Here is an 18,689-nt window from a genome sequence, read left to right on the forward strand (position 1 = left end):
TTATGTACACATGTATATAACCGCAATGCGGTACGAAGTGATACAAATGCAGCAGAAAATTGAAATGTAGTATTAGTGAAATAGTACTGTCCTTGTAATAATAAAATGTGTTATCAAGAAATTATTTCTTGCCACTTCACAATGAGTAATTGTACGTATATGTATATACTTATTTATTTCTTCTATTACAATATTATTTAACCATAGAAACAAGGAACTTTGATCGGTACTCTGTATATCGGTACTACGTCATTTTCTATAATGTGTTAGATAATATCATAAATTTGGTTCCAAGAGATAGTTATAAAAGATTGGTATTATGTGAGTATGCGAGACTGAATTTCGCAGATGGTAGAAATGGCCAGGAGCTATCGATACGAAGATACTAGCGTTGCAAGAACGATGATATGGTACGGCGGTGTATTTTATGCTTCAGACCTGGAGAATCATAGTGAGTTTTCGTGTATTCAGACGAAACATCTGCCATAAATGTTTTACACACATAAATATTTTACTATTGGGAAGTATTATCCATAGAATATTGACGACTATACTATGACGTACCTATAATACGACCTACCTATAGGTTACATTTAAACATTTTTAATTCCAAAATCTTTATAAATTACAAATATCTTCAAGCACGCTCCTATGTCCATAAAATTTCCATAAATCAGAGTAGAGAAAATTCGTAGGATAAGGATAAAATGAAATGTCAGGGAGCGTACGAGTATTTAATATTTCTCTGCGAGACGAGCTTGCAATATTAAAATTAAAAGGGATATTAAATCTATCAGAATATAAATGGTATTGATAAATCTCGTATCTCGAATTTGACAAAATATATTAAAGGGAGGGCGGAACGAAACGAAAGATGCAAAGAAATGAAGCGAATTCTACAAATACTCGATACTACGTGAACGAACGCTTAATATAAGAATCTTTAGCAACAACGCTCACGAGTTATTCATTTAACGCGTGTACGTCCATATTAGCGTTAAATACTCAGCTCACGTTTCTGCCAGATTACTCTGATTACTGTATTGTCCAACGGTCTCTGTGAGTAACGGGTGCAGCAGCGAACACAACGTTTTAACATTGAACATACGAAGCGGCAAATGCCTATCCTAAAATTCCCAGGATGTTGATGATAATTCGTTTCTCCTAACGAGTTTTCGTAATTTAATTTCTCAACGCGTTGCATTACACACACGAGCTGCGTAAACAAGGTGCAGCGATGTGTTTGATCGCGCGTTCGTGGTAACCATAATAGCGTATAATTCGCGTTAAAGGTTGCGAAATAATATCGATAAAATAAAATACAGAGGGAATGCAATCGTTATAATTTTTAATAATGGAAGCAACCTCTGCTCAGGTTCTGTGCCACTCTAGTCCTGTCTCTGTAAATATTAATTTGCATAAAAATTCGCAGTCTGTTTAATGCCAGAGAGATTACTTGTATTAAATTACGGATTTTACTTATTATAATTTTTATAGGTAAAACGAATCTCCGTGCAACTTCTATATCGCTCCATTCGTGTGTATAAAAATATTAATTTGTATAAAAACCCGAGATCAATTCAGTGCCAGAGGGTGGACTTGTAACTTACTGATTTTACTTATTATAATTTTACGTATCTTTAATAAATAGAAATATTATAAGTTCTGTATCGGTCCATTTGTATCTATAAAAATATTAATTTGCATAAAAAACCGCGGTCTAACGAATATCAAAGTTTTGCGTTCCATTGAATCAGATTATACGATCGAGTTGCAAGTTACTGAAATTTTATTTGCTACAATTTCCCGCAAATTCACAGTTGAGTCGAACAATTCTTAAGCATTAACTCGATTTAATAATCACGAGAGATTGTGTCATTTTTATGCATATTTTTATGCAATGAGAATTTTAACAGCTGCAAGAAGAAGAAATTTTCTCCTTTGCCAAGGGCTCTAAAAAAAGACTGACGTGAAATAACAAGGCTGAAAGTACTCCTGATACAATATAGATCAACGTAGCTGATCTTCCTATTTTCATTGTAGCTTTAACTTTCAAACTTAATTAACCTCAACGTATTAACTAAATGTACGTTGTTTAAGACATTTCGCAGACTTTACGTGAAATATGTGATATAAAACCAATTATGAACTGTTACGTTGCAGTGTATTTACACGAGAAAATGGAAGGTAGAATAATCGCGGAAATGTAATAAAGTAACACATTCCCGTTCGCTATTCACCGAGATTGTTGTTTGCTGAAAAGAAGAAAAGAACAGAAATATCTGTGTAGCCACCGGGGCTGGTTTCATAAGCGTAAAAAGAGAAGTCTTAATGAAAGAATTGTGAAATGGACTTTATTGTGAATTTAAACGTCCCTGTGCCCTGCTTCTACTACCAAAATATTTTACGTGCTGTAAGTAAAACGTCGAGAGCAAGTTTATCGAACTATCAGCCGTACTTCTATTAGGTTGTCCGAAAAGTGTCTTTCTTTTACAGACACGTCTTTTACACCAATGCATCTTTGTACAAACATGAAACCTAATCTATCAAACGTTGTGATCTTTATCTTGATAGAATAAAATGGATCATACGTAATTCGATAAAATAATATGAAACGAAAAATATTGTGCATCCATTACTTCCTTATAAAACGAAAGAAACTTTTCGGACGACCTAATACTTACGTTTTGCGCACACTGCTGTGAATAATTTATAGACTCAGTCACATTTTCCGTATTATTCCTTCGATATTTCCAAGAAACCACTGATCATGTCAAGAGAAATTCTTTTTTTAAAGAGTAGATTGAATATCAAGCGATGTTACATGGCGAATTATTAATATACTGCGCTATTCTCATTGATACGTAGAATATTTTCCAATGAAACATTTCTCAATTTTTGCGTTTATAGTGTTTTCCACGAGCACTGTTCAATTTTTCTTTGTTGTATCTTCAGATTTGTATTATATCACGACACGAAATTGTATAAACGATTTTGTTAATTTTTGTTTTAGTATTACGAAGAATCTGACAATAATCAGAGTTTATAGTTATTAATTTATAGTTATTATTCAGTTTTGAGTTTATAGTTATTCATACTATTATATATGTCGAGTTAGCATTGAGGGTAGGGGCGTTTAACGAACTTTCATTTGGCTCAGGCATGTTTAATATACATGTCGGAGATGAAAGGAAAACCGGAGCCTTCCCTTTGCAATTTTGGGAAAGTCTTCTAATGCTTTAGCCTAGATTTTATCATAGCTGTAATTAAGCAATTGTTGTCATTTGTAATTGTTCGATATTTGTGATAGCGAAAGTGGGTTCGAGGTGACAACTGGTCGCCGAACGTAGCCACGGTCACGGGATAAACGTTTTGCCTAACGAAGATGTGGATCGGTTGTATAGTTCTCCCTAGAAATCACATAGAATTGTACTTTGGAGACGTCGATATAATGGGACACACGTTGTATTAGGAATCAAACTCCAGACAGAAACTGCCTAGCAACGGCGTTTGGATCTTTCTCGATGCTTCCAAAGAGTATACAACAAACTCTTGGTAAAAACTGCCTAGCAACGGCGATTGGAACCTTCTCGATGCCTCCAGCGAGCATATAACAAACAAATGCAGTCGTACAGCGAAAAAGATTTTCATCAGATATTCATTCGTGTGATCGCCTTGGAAAGTGATACATCGAGCAATTTACCGAGTGTCTCAGCAATCGTATTTTTTTGTGCTTAAAATTATTCTGCGCATAGTAAAGAGTTATCCCGTTGACCGTGGATTCGTTTGAACCCAGGAACATTGTTAATAGCGTTAACTAAATTCATTATTCGTAAAACCTATTAATCGTTAATCTCATTATTCGTTAAATTTATTATTCGTAAAACATATTATTCGTTACTCTTATTATTCGTTAAACTTATTATTCTTTAATCTAATCATTAGTTAAATTTATCGTTTGTTAATCTTATCATTCATTAAACTCAATATTCATAATATTTTGTAAAATCTTGTATATTCGCGTAAATATAATCTCTGTTTCGTAGAACGATGGCTAATTCAAACGAAGAATCGTTACGCGCCTTAAATTCTAATGTTAACCCGATATACATTATAGATGATAGTTAATGGTATAAATATGATTATTACAGAATAAAGTTCACTAGCAATAAACAATTTCACTGCACAATAATAAGTTCTTACTACAGATTTATATTATAATAACAATGACTACTTAGTCACTAAATGAATATAATAATAATTCACAAGGTGATTATATGACTATTACGGAATTTGACAAACAACCGTGACGATTAGATACTCGAGATGCTAATGACAATAATCTTAGGTTCAATGACGAATACACAGCCAACAAGATAGCAAATGCACTTCCTTACTTGTCAAAAGTCCAGGTCGAACTGAACCCATGTACTTTACTATGTATCTTTCTGCACATACAACTATGTCTTTTAAGGATAGCTATACAACTACGTCACACCTCTTTTAGGTAAAAATTACGTTTTTAAAGCTACGTTTAGCGACCTTCACCTGTCACTTCGAGCCTAAGCCTCTTGTCACAAATCTCGGCAAACATAATCGAATTAAATGATAAACAACTACTTCTAAGTTTGATTATTTAAGTACAGCTATAATAAAAAGTCTAGACTAAAGTATTGGGGATTTTTCCAAAATTTACAAAAGAAAGGCCCCGATGTTCTTTCATCTCTGACATATATAATATAATTACTATAGTTAATAATAATAATATAATTAATATATATAATAGTGTGTATAATATATACATGTAAATTCTATGGAATTCAAACTACACGCCAATCGACATTTTTACTTTTGTTTGGTTTTACCGGTCGTCATTTGCTGAATAGAATAAATCACGAGAGAAGAACGGTAATTTAGGACTTAGAAAATCGATTCTCCATTTTCCAAGTAAAACTCGTAGTAGATTTGTTACTAACTGTTAGTGTATTTAATTTAATTATTCCTAAAATAAACTCGATTTTCCAGAATCGATCGTCTGATTTACCCTAAGGATTTACCTTATTACATATATAGCATAATATCTCATTAGCATGATCACGCGTTTCCCTCCAGACTCTCCATATAAATTTTATTACGCGTGGCTTGTACCTCGTCCGCGATTCCATTCAGTACCATGATCGAGCCAGAGACTGGCAAACGAACAAAAATATAACTTGACGCACTAATCTTCAAAAATATCTCGGTATCTACAAAATTAATTTCTCCGGTTGTACAGCCGGCGTGAAACGAAACCATAGCCGAGAAACAATTCGCCGAGATTCCCCCCATGAACGCATTAGCTGTGTCGTTTCCCGTGAATATTGCAAGCATCGAATTGACGTTGGCGAAATCACGTTTTAACGCAGCATGCGCTCGTCCTGTGCGTTCTGAATTTAATACGAGGGTCGTTCTAAGTATGGTAGCTTCCTCTCTTCGAAGCAGACAGGATTGGAAATTCCAAGCGGCCGGAGGAAGACGAAGCAAGTGCCAGGAGACTTCCGTTTGCCAACCGCGAACCCGTTAGCTCGGCTACTCCTTCGAGAATAGAATCCAATTTAAACATGGCACGATTCCCAAGTCATGACACCGACTCGGCCTAACTGGCGCATACTCGCCAGCTCTACTTCTGCGCCCGAAATGTAACAGCAAGATATACGCCACGAAATTCGGGCTTGTAAGTGTCAAGGGCTGGCACGTGAACGAAAAGCAAATATTACCGCCAGTGACCTCGTTTCACGCAAACGTCCTTCTCTTTTACTTTACAAATACGTGTTACAACTGTTACTCGTCCTCTACACGAGTTTCACGAGGATAACAAAATTGACGATCTTTCGTGTCGAACAAATATCGCCAATGATGCGCTTCCTATCACAGACGTTTGAGAGCTACGTCACGGAAATCCTAAGCTCGTGACGCGAATATTTTTGCATGCAACGTAATGATACGATATTCTTATCTAATGCAAAAATTGTAAAAATTTTCACGCCGTGAACTTGGAAGTTCCGCGACGTGCGTTTACAAGCATTCTGATGCAGGAGATTGCATTGTTAATGTTCGTTGAGGTTCTGAAATGATGAAAAGGAAGCAACGATTGGGATAATTCTTTTTATACAAATTCATCATAATCCTGTTGCTTTGAATTGTTTTAGAACTCAGCTGGTTTTATTATACCTGTTAGTTTATTAAACAGACGAGTGATAAAATTGTAATAGTCGGTGTATGTTAAAATCACTTCAATTCATCATAATCCTGTTGCTTTGAATTGTTTTACGACTCAGCTGGTTTTATTATACCTGTTAGTTTATTAAACAGACGAGTGATAAAATTGTAATAGTCGGTGTATGTTAAAATCACTTCAATTCATCATAATCCTGTTGCTTTGAATTGTTTTACGACTCAGCTGGTTTTATTATACCTGTTAGTTTATTAAACAGACGAGTGATAAAATTGTAATAGTCGGTGTATGTTAAAATCACTTTAAATACAAGTACAAAGATACCGTATGCAGGTCGTTATAGTTGCTCGCTCAATGTTACTGTTCAACTCTATGCTCGCTATTCGACTGTACGACTCGCTATAATGATTCGCCATAATGATTCGCTATAATGATTCGCTATAATGATTCGCTATAATGATTCGCCATAATGATTCGCTATATTGCTCCGCTATACTTTGATTGTCCTAGAGAGCACGTTCGTCTATTTGTAGCAACTCCGGTTGACGATTACAAATAACAGCGTTAATATTTTGTTTGGAGTTCGTTTACCTTTCAAGAAAAAATAATGTTGACACTCTAAAGCACAACAATATGAGTCACTCCCGATTCGAATCGTCCGTTGACTCGTGTGCCGCTACAGGGCCAGTCGTGTTTTCTTAAATAAATTTCCTGTACCGTATGAAGTTTTCCATTACGATGATACATAGGAAAATATAAAAATATAATTGAGGATCGATATTCTATTCATCTACCTCGTTTTCTGGCTGACTTTGACTAATTTGTCGCGACAAAATGATATAAAGGGTAGGAGACCCGGACCATCCAAGAACTTGAAAAATGTGACGTAAAAGAGAATAATTTGCGTCGGGAAAAATGTCAACAATTTTTCGAGGAAGAAATTAAAAAATCAGCGAGTACATAGAATGTTCTTAAAAAATGAAGGATAATAAATTATTAATTATTACGTAACATAGGAGCCATTTGTTCACTCTAAAATATACATTTAAATATCGTAAAACTTCAAAGCAGAAGTATGTATTTCGCGAAGATAAAAATGAAACATGTAATTAATCCTTGGAAGATAGAAACGACATATGTAATTAATTCCTAAAAGATAAGAATGACATATGTAATTAATTCTTGGAGGATAAAATTGCTTTTGAGATTTATTGGTCGCCTGCATTGTTAGACTTTATTTCTCCATGGCATATTAAAATGCTAAATTGGCCATTTTCAGTATAATTGAATCTAATTTGGTAAATAGAAATACGTTTTATAATGTTTTATGGTATCGTTGTTACAAGTATGGTTTTAAGTGGTTCCATATTTTCTACCCTAACATTTATTTCCACTTATGAGCTGCTCAATTCTATACACACTGTACACGGCCAACATACCAACAACTACCAATAGCAAAATACTGACATTTGCGGACGACACAGCTGTACTAGTCAGGCACACTAACCCTACAACAGCAGTCACATTACTACAAGAAAATATCACAAAAATAGAAAAGTGGCTTCAAGTTAAATAAATTAAAGCAAACCTCGATAAATGCAACCACATTACATTCACACTGTGAAAACAGATACCACCAAACATTATACTGAACGGCGCGCACATAATACAAACAAGGCAAGTCAAATACCTAGGACTCCACTTAGATACACGATTCACATGGAAACAGCATATTAAATCTATAATAGACAAAATACAGACAACAAGGAGACAAATGTATTGGTTAACAAGTCGAAAATCCAAACTAAGCATAGAAAACAAACTAAAAATATACAAAACGATCGTAAAACCAATTTGGACGTACGGAATACCACTTTGGGGAACAGCAGCAATGAGCCATATAAGCAAAATAGAGACAATCCAAGCTAAAATTCTTAGATCAATTGTAAACGCCCCATGATACGTTAGAAACGAGGACATACGGAAAGACCTTGGAATACCAACGGTCAAGGAAGAGATTAGCAGATTCGCAAGAAGGTACAGAGAAAGAATAGCAACGATAGGAAACGATCAACACAAGTATAGAAAGAAGACTAAAAAGGAAACACCCAGCAGATCACATAAAGGATATATCCTAACAAACACGAAGATGGTACCCCATTGGGGGTAGCCACCCACATGATAATCAAACAGCTAAAAAATTCTACCAAATGTCCAAATTGGACAAATTGTGAATGTGAAATATTAAATAAAAAAAAAAACTTATGAGCTGCTGGATAATAGCTACGTTTTTCACCCTGACGTTAATATGTGTAATAAGCATACCATCCTGTAACAAAGAGACTAAGAAACATATTCAATACGTATCAGAAGTAATATTTATTTATTTCATTCACATATATTGTAATTTTAAGTAGGAGCAATGAGCACTTATTAATAAAACAAAACATAATACCAAAAAAGAATTGCGATAAAACAGATCAAAACGATGAAACAAATAAATGGAATTAAATGGTAGTGCAAGTATAATTAAACATAACTTCTTTGTTCCATTTTGGTGAACTGAAAAAGTTGCATAGCACAAAATATGGTAATATGTATAATCATTAAACTACACAAGAGAATCATATGAGAAACCTTATTTTTCATTTTACATTGACACGTGTATAACAAACAAATCATACCATGTACACAGATAACAGGTAATCTTCATTTTCGATCATTTCATATTAAAATTCACTTATTTAATCGTAAAATATCATGAAAATGAAAAAAACCAATGAAAATGTACTTGTCGGAATTTTCTCCTCTGATCTCCGATTGTTGTCACAAGCTGACAACAGACAATCTCTTTGATTTAAAGAGGCGAGAATATAACATCTCAAGATTCTATAAAAATAGATTCAATTTCAAGCGTTCAATATTCAATAAAAAGCAATTCAAATAAAAGTCAATTTCTAATTGAGCGAAATCGTTAGCGTAAAATTCAATCGGCTGGATAAAATATGTTTTATGAATATTTCACGACACAATGGAAGACGAATGTAACAAAGAAGAATTTCAACGAATGGTTTGCTCGAGAGAACGGGAAACTTTTTGCCATTTAATGGCCATAGACACGTAATATAACGATAAAACTTTATTTCGCGATCATCGACAATTACACGAATTTTCCTTAAGGACAGGAAACTCGGCGAATTCTAAATTGCACGTCGAACGTTGCCGCGAATTCTAGCGCAGTTAATGACGATGACTTTCTGATCGTTGAAAAGACACAAAGACGTACGCTCGTTGAGGTTGAAGAGGTGCACGGGCCAACGTACCTCTAAAAACGACACGGAGGGAAGTTCTATTCATCGAGAAATTGGAGAGCAGTCTAGTAGCGAAGGCTTAACGAATTCCAGCTTTCTATAAATATTTAGCTTCAGATGTTGCTTTGGTTTTAGTTTGACCGTTTCACGATGCTCGCTCACTGCTACGATCTTTAGGACGAGAGGATTTATTCGAAATTCTTCGCGTTCAAGATGATTACACTCCTTCTCGTTATATATAATTTGAAGAGAGACGATGAGTCAAATTAGAAATGAAACAGAATTCTTAATTAACTCTGGTTCTGACGTTCGTGTTGAAAAATATAGCGAGAAGAATTACATTAGAGGACACACGAGGCGCGAATCGAGACGTAAATGAAATCGTGCAAATATACGATGCATCAAATATAACTTTTGCTTCTAATATAATTTTCATAAATATTTGACAAATAATATTTCTGCGTGAAATATTCTTCTATCGTTATTTTTAAATAGATTTTAATATACTATGATAAATTACTATTTAATCTATTTATAATTTATTTAATTTATTCAATTTATTTACGAAAAACTATTTATGCAAGTTCATATTTTTATGAGGAAGAAGGAAATGAAACCTAAGCAGAAGTTAAGTTAAATATTCTGGATATTTTTACATTTCCAAGTTTGCTATTACTACACGAAAATCTACTAATAACTATCGCTAATATCGCAACTAATATGCCACTTAATGAACGTAAATTGATGAATAATATTGAACACGATGTACGTAAATCTTTGAACGCAACAGTTTTGTTACAAGTCGAGTCCGCGTCTCAGAATCACAAGAAGTTTGCCGATTTAATTAAGAAAATAGCGTGCCTGGCGTTTTAAATCGAACAGTCGAACGAAAAACTAATAAGAAGGTGATACGTAGGAATTTGCATAAAGCTCGGCGGAAGCGACATCATGGAATAATAATCGAATTTAATTTCCACGTAACGCAGAAACGCGAGGAAAATGATTGGAAGGAAGTGGAAGCTAGCCAGTGGAAAATAACATCGTTCCGCATAAAATCCGTGATTACTCTGATGCGCTTTCGCTCTATCGTAAAATTGAACGAGAGAATATCGCGCTTTCTTTCTTTCGTCAATTCAGTCGCGTCACAGCATCGTTTAATTGCATCTAGTTTCCCTTCATTTGGATATTACTCTTCCTACAGTAAAATAAAATGCGTTTCCCTTTTTTTCAATTTACCTACTGACAGTTATTAATTATTAGCAACTACAGTTGTATACAATTGTATTTCATCCCGTTGGCCTACGACATAGACAATATTATGTTGGACTAGCACGCTACATATTTACCTTTGCTATCATAAATATGTACAACGTTTAGCAATGTGTAAGTTATTAAACGACTACAGTTGTATGCAATTGTATTTCATCTCGTTGGCTTACGATATAGACAATATTATGTTAGACTAGCACGCTGCATATTTACCTTTGCTATCATAAATGTGTACAACTTTTAGCAATGTGTGAGTTATTAAACGACTACAGTTGTATGCAATTGTATTTCATCTCGCTGGCTTACAATATAGACAATATTATATTGGACTAGTGTTTACTGTTTACTTTTGCTGTTTGCTCATACATATGTACGAAGTTTACGTTGTATTATTAGAAGTGTTGGTATACCTATAACTAGACTGCGGATGTTTATGAAAACTCAGAGTTTTGATATAAATACGAATAAAAAAATGGAACTTAATACTTTGACCGCCACGTTGGTCATATATAACCGGCTACGGTTTCTCCTATGACGCCACGGTGGACATTGATGACCGCTTGAACTTCTTACAATTGTAAAAATTGTATGAAAATTGACAGTTAGGTCATTTTGAATATAACCGATAAGTAGAAGACACTTTGAAATAGAAAGTGAACAATTGAACAATTAAACATTTTTATTAGAACATCAAAAAAAGAGTGAGAACAAATCTTGCATCTAACGGTGCACTGTGTTTACATGCATATCTTTGAAGGGTAATCTACGAATATTATTATAAACACACCTTACAAAATAATCGTAAATGCTATTTTATAGTCATATAATTGAGGTTAGAAGTGTGCACATACCTTACTATTATATGTAGAATGAGCGAATACTGTTTACTAATATCTTCCACACGTTTCAACGATATATTCTTGACGTTTTGCTTGCGACGAAATAACGAATGCGAATGGCTTGTTGAAATAAACTGTTGTTATTTCTGTATTCAGAGGTAGGATCATATTAACTGTTATTTTATTCTTTCGATAAATCTATCACACCGTTCTGAGCCGAAAAAACTTTATTGTACTTTCTTACATGGACTAGGGATAAAAACAAAAGAACATCTAAAACCTATCGATTAAATCTATCGATTGTATCTAGAACTATTTTCTAGTTACTATTTATTGTAACTAGCGCATCTGCATATAGATGGCGAGCGCGAACTCACGTTGTCATTTTCAACATAAACGAAGCCTTGTTATAATATGTCGCTATCAACTGTTATCAAGCCGTCACCCGTGACCACCAATAAGATAAACAGTCCATTGAGGAAGAATGTTGTCTTACATCATCAATTTATTATTATTTTGCCATTATATGCTTTGAATAATAAAAATACTCCCGTGGCGTCCTGAGCGAAACATGTGATTTCGGCGTGGCAGTCAAAGTGTTAAATTGAGATTTCGTTTATTTTCCAAATATTATAACAGATGCTTTACTTCGCACGTTTCATATATTTTCGTGTATTATATGAATTGCGTGCATTTCTGCACCTTCAAATTTACCATAAATGAATAAATATCCGCAGTCTACTTGTAACGCGTGTCAGGCGTAGTGAATGACGTTACTTCTCTGCGATTAGATTAGTTTAAAGCTAGAACTTTAGGGACGCGTCTGTTAGGAACAGAGAGAAACGTTTTATTCCTTTCTTCTTACATAGGATCCTCATCAAGTTGCTTGGAGTCTTCAGTTGTCGTCGTTCGTTAAAATGTATTCTGTTCGAGATTATAACTTTAGAGCTATCTGCCATTATAAATATGAATTAAGTTAAGTAATGCACATAAATGTATGAAGATAAATACTATGTATTTTGCTTCTCTTAAACAGTTCTATGTTTTGAGAGAAAAGAAACACGATTCTTTATATTTAATCTCGTCTAAAATACAACTTTTGAAGGCAAAATTTAACCTTCCTGCGATTCTGGAATTTTTATATTCCGATGTTACTTTCATTTTGGGTAACGAGGAAGATTAATGTTTTAGAAGAACGTTTAACATGGAACTGAAATGAGAAATCACGCAGACTAGCAACAACTTTTTCGTATATTGCTCAAACTTGAGGTTTGAAGATTATTAACGTTAGAAAAATACAATTAGATGGAAAATGATGATTGGAAGAAAAAAATGCAGTTTATTAGAAGGATTAAATACATCGGAAGCAAAATTACAAACAATTATGGTTTCTATTTATTTTATTTTTGATTATTATAATTACCATGTACTGGAACTTTAAATTCAGAAATTCTAATGTAGAAAAGATGTTCGATAAAGAATCGTGATCGAATATATTTACACGCGATTTTACAAGAAAATTAGATTCGTGTCGATAATTGTGTTCATTAGCTGTATATGAATAATCGATAATAATATTACGTTAAATGTGTGCTGGGAAAGTTCATAATAATATCAGGCACGATAATTCTATTGACCTAATACAATTAGACCACGAGTCAACGACGCGGTGAATTCGCGGATTTTTGCTTCAGCTCGAAATTGCACGGCCCAAGGTAACTTACGATACTCAATTGTATCGCAATTGGTTGCCCGCCAAATTAATTTTGGTCGTGCGTGTTATTGTATATTCTTCTCTTTCTCTCTCATTTTAATAATATTTAACGAGCAATTTTCTCCTTCTAATTTTAGATCATTCCCAAAGTTACTTATACTATAATTTTATTATTTCGTTTTTTTATTATAAAATCGTATATCATATAATATACAGGGTAGTTGGTAACTGGTGGTACAAGCGGAAAGGGGGTGATTCTACGTGAAAAAAGAAGTCGAAAGTATAGAATAAAAATTTTTCGTTTGAGGCTTTGTTTTCGAGAAAATCGATTTTGTCTCGATGGAAAAATTTAAAAAAAAAAGGATATAAAAAAAAATTTTATTCTATATTTTCGACTTCTTTTTTCGCGTAGAATCATCCCCTTTCCGCTTGTACCACCAGTTACCAACCACCCTGTATACAATATAATATAATATCATCATAATATTAATGAAATAAAAAGAAATAAAAAATTAAACATTGTTACAATATAATTGTAATATTAACACTAGAACTACCGACAGTTAAAACGAAGCTATTTCTATCAAAACCAGTTAAAATGTTTTTAAAAAATACGTAATAATAGAATATTTTTATATTTATTGATTTATTACTTTATTACAAAAGGATATCATATATTCTTACAAATGTTATGTAGTACATTCTGGTTATACCAATTGAATTATATTTGGTTTATACCAATCATTTTGACCGGTATTGGCATAAGTAGCCTTGATGCAGAATTATTTTGAATTTGAATGCATAAAAACAAAATAAATTTCGTTATATTATTCCTTTAGTTATCACTACGAAAGTCATTACATCATTGCGGAAAAAAACATGAAGTAGGAATTCTAAACTAAAATTGTAAAACCAGTCATTTTCACTGGTGTGGTAGTTTCAGTATTAATGTAATATTTTCTTAACACTAGAATAACCACACCAGTCAAATTGACTAGTTCTACAATTTTATAAATTGTGTCAATCTTCGTTTAAAAATTATGGTCCCAGATGGATTAATAATACCAAAAATGTACTACACAACATGGAATTGCTTCTGTAAGAAAGTAATAAATCAATAAATATAAAAATATTCTATTATTGCGTATTTTTTTAAAGACCAGTTATTTTAGCTGGTTTTGGTAGAAATAGCTTCGTGTTAACTATCGGTAGTTCTAGTGTTAATAAACACAGATTAACAGCGAAATTATGAAGAAAATATATCGATCGATGTAAATAAGAAGGAAAAAGTTGCTGATTCGAGAAACAGTTGAGTATGTCGTCTCTTGAAGACGCTCTGCACGGAATAAGATAAAATTAAAAGAGTAAAGCTGCTCTTGGACGACACTATAATACTTGCATTCGATCGATCGTTCAGATAATAGAAGGAATTTACTGTGCGATTTCAGTCGACTTTGACAATTTCTCGGTAATGATGAGGGCGTTCCAAGAGGAGAAAGAGCATTTTCCCTCTACACAGGAAAACGTATCTGAATCTTAAAATATTAGACTCACTGAAATTCTTGTAATCAGACATGGAATGATTTATTTTACGTGTCTTTTATTTTCTAGATATTTCGAGAAATAATGTGATATAAAGTTTTACATCTCTGCCAACTTTTTAAACAATCGCAATATACGGAAAAGGATTCAAGAGACCAAAATTTCTGATGTTAAACAAAATTAAAATTATTATAAAACGAGAGGAATTATTTTCTCTCCTTTCGTTTTTGTATTATTTTAATTGAGATCCACTTTTAGTTTACAGAAAGCATAATGTCGTGTAATTAAAAAATATCAATTTGCTAATATTTATATAAAATGACAAGATGATCCATGCGACTAACTACAAACACGTTGTCCAAAAACTTGCACAATTCCTATCAACAGCCATAAGATTGACAGAAGTAAAAGATTGAATTTAATTAGAATATTTCACTTATCTCCATGCAGTTTATTTTCATTTCAATTTGTTCTGTTTCAACGAATCGACCGTTGATTCTTCGTACCGACAGCGAGAGGCGTAAATTCTCGCTACGATTCTGATAATCGATGTGGCGAATCAGTCGTTCCTCTGTTTCGATTAGGATAACAGAGGTAATTCAAATGATTGTAACAGTGAATTAACAGGGTTAATATAAGCTTCTATTTTTGACAATATTTAAAATTATAATTAACACGTTACAAATGATTCAACGATGATACAACTAGTTTATTATTATAATTCGACTCGACTTTATGATATTTCTCGATGTATTTGTTTGACTAAGCGACCTCGATTTTATTCCTCTGAACCTTTCGACGCATTCGGTTCGAATCCTCATTTGCCACTGACTGCCCTTCAATTTTGTCCTTTGTCTTCTCTGGGAGACGACCCCCACCACGCTCGGGTCTCGCAACCGTTCGCGCCTATGGTCACGTATGCCACCTTTTTTGTGCAGATAAAATAACGAACCGAAGGCGAGTCGATGTTTCTAGAACTCGCTGCTTGACGACAACTATACGTTTATAGCTATTTTTGTGTATATATCTCTGGTCATGTAAAACGATCTGTCTGCGTCACTGTAGTACCAAGGGAGACGGTTAGGAACACGGTCTATAGTGAGTCTCGGGGCGTAACAGTGTGTATAATCTTTTGTTGCCTATACTTCTTCCTCCAAAATCAATTTTTCTGCAAAATTTAAAAATCAATTAGGTAACGCGAAACTCCCCTGATTATTTTCTAGATCGAAATATTCTTCCCTTTGTATTTCATGCTTGCGTTATGGCTTTCCAATAAAATCTTCAAACTCCTGTATTTGCATAAAACGTCGTCTTGTTCGTAACCATCGAACAGGTTACATTTCAAAATATTTTGGAAAGAACTGAAGTCCATTCAATGAGTCGATGTAAACAGAATATTTACGTGTCGAAGCACACGAGAAAGCTTGACAGCTATCGCCAAACGCTGGTCGTTTGTTTACATCGCAGACGGTTTCTCAGTCCCAAAAATCGTACTCAGTTCGCGCGGAAACTGCGATGAGTGTGATATCTAAGAACTGCCACTACGCCCACGTCTCGTTTACATGTCAGCAGGTGCGCATATCTGGTATCTCGACTCGTTAATCAGACCATTGCGAGAAAATACCACGGGCGAGTCCAGGGTAGTCGCGTTTACAGCAGGTTCTATGTTTTTTTCTTTTTATTTATTTAATTTGTACTTTACAATTTGTTCAGCTGGACATTCGCTAAATTCATCTAATTCACAGAGGTACTGTGTATAAAACTGTATAAACTCGCATAGTTTCGCTTCGACGATTGTACAAAGAATGCTCGAATCTACTAGACGTCGCGGTCACCAGACGTTGGAGTCTGCTAGCCCACAACGCCGCACAGGGGATGCCCTAATTTATAGCAAGAGTTTACGCTTTCTCTTGCCACAGTCGGGTGTGACGAAGGCCATGCGACTGTATCGGGCGTTCGAACTTCACATTCTCTAACACCATACAGACTAATGCTGTGCATGCAGCACCTACTCCTACATATCATACAAGGAGGGATTCGCCTAATTGCGATAAAAGGAGAGGCGCTGAAATCCTTACTGGCAGCAACAAATCTATCTGTACGCGATACAAATCCTTGAGTGCACTTGCGATTTGGCTTTGCTGCGGATTGCGGACGACTGATGTTTCTGGTCCCGCTGCTTTCCACTACTCGTCCAACGGAAGAAGAATCCTCTCCGTGACAAGAAAAATATATAAGGGATGATGGTTTTCTTTTACAGTGAAAATATGATATCACCGTAACTCAAAATAGATGAGACGATCGAAATGACAAACGTTCCACATGGGAATCCGCTACTATGTAATTGCGGCTGCACTTATTCCCCGAGATTTATCGTATAGCCGACCTAAACCGAACACTGCACGAAATTGTTATCTGGCACGCGGCAATAAACTTTTATAGCCAATTGTTTTTCTTTGGATATGATTTAACGATATACTAATTCTTAGACAAAGGAAGTATCGATTTTAAGCATTTGCCTGTATTTGCTTGGTGAATGGTGTTTGACGAGTGTAATGGTGGATTCATAACACGACACCGGTTTTGTGAAACGCTGTGGAAATTTATATGAAAAATGTGGCAGTCGCGTCTTTGAATATCAAGCGTCGTGTCGCTGTACTTTCTTATTTTGCTGGTGGAATTCGCGGAGGAAATCGAGGTCGCAATATTTTTAAATCATTGACGACCAAATAATCATTGACGATGAAATAACTTGTGAAACGTAGATAAACGTAACGCTATTAAGATACGTAAATGAAGCAAGTGCAAATACAAAGAACGTATCGGAATAATTATAATTATAAAATACCATTAGACAAATTGGAAATACAAAACCACTCTTTGTAATTTGAAGAAGATATAGTTCACCGTGATACTACAAATGCTTTAATTTCTTCAAAATTCGTAAAATTGTAGGACCTGAGTGGAAAAGAAGTAGCAGAACAAAAATAGAACAAAATATTCAAAAAATTCTTGCGTGTATGTGAAACTGTTTTGTAACGCAGATTTAATAGAATTCAATAAAATGAATCGATCAGAACGAAGCTGCAATGAAATGTTGCGTTAACGCGACGTTGGACTTTATGGGTTAATGCAGAATTAAGTATTCAATACTCAGTACAATGAGATATTTAATAAATGAAATATTTTAGATAGTGCTATATATCGAATTATTTGTTTCGTATATTAAATCTTTCGTCTTAAATTTCAACTTGTAATGTAAAATTAAAACAGTTAAAACATAAAATATGATCCAACATAAAATACATAAAACATGACAGATAAAGAGTAAATAAAAATATGAAAATAATTCGTGTTTAAATTTAAAGGAAATCTACTTTTGCAGAGTTAACATCTTTTTTTGTTGGTTACGCAACATCGTATAATCCGTGATTCCCTTGTAGAAAGAGATAGAAATAAGATTTCTAATTTTCTTCGGATACCTGCAAGCTCGATAGCGTTGCTAGCAACATGTTTTTTCCGTGAAAAGAGCGTTTCATTCGACGATTCACAACGTGATGTAACTTACCCCATAACTCTGGGATTAGATTTAAGCGGATTTTGCAGAAAGCTAGCCACCAACCGGGAAATCTTTTCAAGGCCTTGGCAAAGCTTCGCAACGATACTCATCTCTAATGTGTAAATATTATCAAGCTTCGCGTCTTTATTATGATAAAACCGTTACGAGCAGATCTTTCTCTAACTGGACAGAAAGTTACGTTTCTCATAACGTTCTTATCCCGTGACTTTTTCGCTACAGT

At 34.3% G+C, this 18,689-nt stretch overlaps 1 protein-coding gene and 1 long non-coding RNA gene across 15 annotated transcripts in view; one reads left to right on the forward strand and one right to left on the reverse strand.

The window, feature by feature from the left end:
- LOC126866589 (acetylcholine receptor subunit alpha-like) overlaps nucleotides 1-18,689 on the forward strand; it is a 382,525-nt gene that overhangs the window by 322,648 nt on the left and 41,188 nt on the right. The window lies entirely within an intron of this gene.
- LOC126866598 (uncharacterized) overlaps nucleotides 1-18,689 on the reverse strand; it is a 65,004-nt gene that overhangs the window by 12,445 nt on the left and 33,870 nt on the right. The gene's annotated exons all lie outside the window — the stretch shown is intronic.

This window comes from Bombus huntii, chromosome 6 (genome assembly GCF_024542735.1).
Source record: "Bombus huntii isolate Logan2020A chromosome 6, iyBomHunt1.1, whole genome shotgun sequence".
NCBI lineage: Eukaryota > Metazoa > Arthropoda > Insecta > Hymenoptera > Apidae > Bombus > Bombus huntii.